Source organism: Cydia strobilella, chromosome 25 (genome assembly GCF_947568885.1).
Source record: "Cydia strobilella chromosome 25, ilCydStro3.1, whole genome shotgun sequence".
Taxonomy (NCBI): Eukaryota; Metazoa; Arthropoda; class Insecta; order Lepidoptera; family Tortricidae; genus Cydia; species Cydia strobilella.
The window spans coordinates 7,847,460-7,851,347 of record NC_086065.1 but is presented as its reverse complement, the minus strand read 5'-3'; the positions used below and the strand labels follow the sequence as shown (position 1 = coordinate 7,851,347).

The following is a 3,888-nucleotide window of genomic DNA, read 5'->3' as shown; positions in this document are numbered from 1 at the left end:
CCAGAGCCTTCCTAGCGCCACCTGAAAGCTGGTCACTTTTGCAATAGTTCTGCCATAAGAGAATGTCGTTCTTTCTATACCGTCCATAGGATATCCCTTTCGGCTATTTAGGTTTGTCAAAATTCAAGTCTTTATCCTATCTGTGGTCGTGTACGCAACGAGACGTCAAGTTGTGCCAACCCTAATAATTGCTCGGAGCAATGCTGAGCCGAACGGAGCCGAGAATGCCCGAAAGGAGGAGTGTCGTCCCACTGGAGTGAGTCATCCTTAATGCGTACAGTCACCTACAATAGTATGTTACTCTTCGAAGGCACATTATAAGATAAAATAAGATATGGCTCTACAAATAAAATCGTGTCAGATATTTTGGCGGCCTTCATTGTGTAACATATTATTGCAGCTGACTGTACAAGAAGCAACGGTAATAATATTTTAATTAACAGCAGTGAACTTTTCAAGTCAACCTTTTCCTTGAATCACCATACTATTCCAAACATCTTTTAATTATAAAAATAATTAAACCCACCTCCCACCAAATTGAGAAAAAACTCAAAAAAACGCAGTTTTGCTAAATAAACAGTAATGAGATAGCATCGGCCGGTAATGACGGGTTTTCTGGCCGCTTGAAATATGCGCGGGCGCTTATCGCGATCTTAACATTCGGGCGCTAGGGCGACAATGATATTGTTTCTTTAGGTATAAATAGTGGTTTTATGACCTGTAGAACTCGCGAACATAACTTAAAACTGAATAAATTCGTCTCCGCCATTTTGAAAAATATTTAAGCACTGTATCGACAAAAAAAAATATTTCATCATCGAACCTGCTCATGAAATTTTACGAGACTCGGTTAGGTCGAGAATTGCGACCTGTAGAGGGGAACATCCAGACATACGAAAGCATTTTTGCTAAAGCTGAAACGGAGACCTTCGCTAACGCTCTTAGTCAATTAGTACCACGAGAGCGACTCGAATGGTCAGCTGCCAGCATATTTCAGATCGGCTTCACTGCTTGGTTCTGCGTAGCTCTGCATTTTCTATCACATACGCATATAAACACTCCCCGCATCGAGGAATTGATCGGAATTATCCCTGCCACTTCTTTCCGCCATTGCACTACGCGACAAAAATTCCTTCTTCACCACTTATATAGCTGGCAGTCATCAACTGTGCGTTTCTCCAGAAACTTCCTGCCTCGCACAGCTAAACTGTCTGTCTGAACTGTCGCCAGCAGTATTTCCGGACCGATAACAGCGATACAACCTTCAAGAAAAGATCATACTATAAACTGAAATAGATGCCATAATTATATTAAAGAAAAAGTGACGAAGCCCTCCAGTGGTGAAGGCCGGATTCGAACCGGCGTCTTTAGCAATCCGGGCTAACGCCTAAACCCCTAGGCCACCCCGCCACGGCGGAACCCGTCCCAATTTCACAAGAAAACAAAAAAAAAGAAAGAAAATAGGGAGAAAAGAGCAGTCCCTCTAGTTTTGCAAGTGCCCAGACGACGGTAGGTAATTGTTAGCCCATATCATAAGAAAGGGGTCCCTTTGTTTGACATAATTATTGAAAGTCATAATGTAATGATTGTCATTTTATCATTATCATTAGTCATAGTTCCGAAACCGTTAACTTTTCAGGATTTTTCTCGGGTTATCCTATAGGTTAGGTTAGGTTTGTTTTATGGCAATCCTGAAAAGTTACGCGTTTCTGAGAAAAACAAAATTATGACTAATGATAATATGACAATCATTACATTATGACTTTCAATTAGTGTTGGTTGGGACTCGAGTCCTTTGAGTCATCTGCTTCAAGACTCGACTCAGTTTTTCAGACTTTTATAATTAAATCTAAACTCGAGTTCTTTTCAACTCGGTGTCCCGAGTCTTTTGTAGAGACTTGAGTCCTTTTCAGAGAGCTCTTGATTTTTTTTACAAACAATTTCGAAATGCATTGTCTTTATGTAAAATTTGTAGATAATGTACACAAATCATACAACAACGCCTAATTTCTTTACAGTTATTTAGGATAAACCTATAAAAATGTTGACGGAGTCTTTATTCGGAGGCTCGGGACCTTTTGAGTTGCTCGTTGAGAAAAGACTCGACTCGGGACTTAAAAGACTCAGAAGTGTTTTAAGCGCCGTCTCGTAAAAACGAGCTGAGTTCTTCAAATTCAGACTCAAAAGACTCGAGTTCCTACCAACACTACTTTCAATAATTATGTCAAACAATAGAGACCCCATAAAAAAATTCTAAAATTTCTCTTTACATTGTCCCAGCATGGTCACCCTAGTAATATGAATTATTTGCACTTGTGAAATTTTTCGTTCCGCAAAAGTGTTATCTGGCCAATAAAAAAAATAATAAAAATCAATGTTTAAAACCCTCTCGTCTTACAGCATATTTTATTTATCTTAATCTTGCGTATAATATTCATAATGTAAAAAGATTAAGATGTTTCTAGATTCGAAGTTTGTGTAAAAAAGGTCAAATTTCATCGGTTTTCGCAATTAGGCCTCTAGGGCTCTTTTTAGGGTTCCGTACTTACCTCAAAAGTCCAACTCTAAGGTTTGTATGCCGACTTTGTCGTGACAAAGTGAGGAAGTGCCATGTAGTCTGAAGTTTTTGTTGACACTTTTACATTCTGTCACTTCAATAGCTGCGCAGTTACATTCTAAAATATACGTAAAATAGTAGAAATGAAATAAAATGGAAATAAAATAATTCCATTAAATTGTTCAAAAATTTGACAGTTACATAGGAAGTGGCGCCCTCAATAATTTCCTACAATTTCTTGTTGGACTAAGTATACCATAGACATAGTATATACAAGTAGTTATAGACGCGCCACCGAGCGACCGGGGGTAAGAGAAAGAATATTTATATAAAATGTATACTACGCAATTTATCCGGTTTGCATGTCCAATGTCTTTTCTCTTTCACTCTTATAAATTTCGGTATTTTGCCATAGCCTCCTTGCTACGATGTCCAATGTCATAACCCAACCATGAAAAAAATGCCCGGTCGGTGATAGACAGACACTATTTTCTCTTTCCTCTTATAGGAATCGCAACAAAGACTATCTTTGTCTATCAAAGAGTGTCAGGCCCTTGAAGAATACCATTGAATTGACTCAAATAAGTTTCCTATGAAGTTCCAATGTTTGAAGTTCATCAATGTGTAAACCATGGAGACTATATAAAGGAGCCAAATCTCTATGTATGAGAAGTGTCCATCAAAAAACAGTAATTAGGCGGCGCCACCATACACCAAATTACTACCAAAAACAACCTACGTAATTTGGTCGGGTTATTTGTTGCCTTATATGGTTCATGTTATACTCATGTCCCAGAGCCTAACTAGCGCCACCGGAGAGATTAGGAACTATTATTTAAAGCTGAAAGCGGTCACTTTTGCAACAATTCTGCCATAAGAGATTGGCATCCTTTCTATACCATCCATAGTGTAAACGATAAAATAAACTATCTTCACATCACCTGCGTACCATAAATAATATTGTCAATAACTTTTGAATTAACAATCCAACGACACACCGCTTTTTTTTAAATTTTGACAAGACGGAAGACACCTTTTCGGGTTAAAAAAATGGTTAAGCGCGTTCCGTTTTCGTAGAAAAGGTTCTGTCGTCCCAGTAATAACAAAAATAACATTTATAATAATTTGATATTTTGACAGCTCGCCTGTGCATTTTGCTGTAGGTATTTATTTTATATTTACATTCGTAATAATACAAGCTAATTTATTTAGCGTTTTCAAGTAGGTATGGTATGTAGGGTAGGTATATTTATACGGTGGCTGTATAAATGTTGGAACTTGAATTTGATAAATAAATAGAATTATAATACATATATAAAAAAAATGCGAAT

General features: G+C 37.6%; 1 non-coding gene across 1 annotated transcript; it reads right to left on the bottom strand.

Annotated features, from left to right (window-relative positions):
- Positions 1–1,338: 1,338 nt before the first annotated feature.
- Positions 1,339–1,410, bottom strand: Trnas-gga (transfer RNA serine (anticodon GGA)). Its single transcript has one exon. It is a non-coding gene; the product is annotated as a tRNA-Ser (tRNA).
- Positions 1,411–3,888: the final 2,478 nt, after the last annotated feature.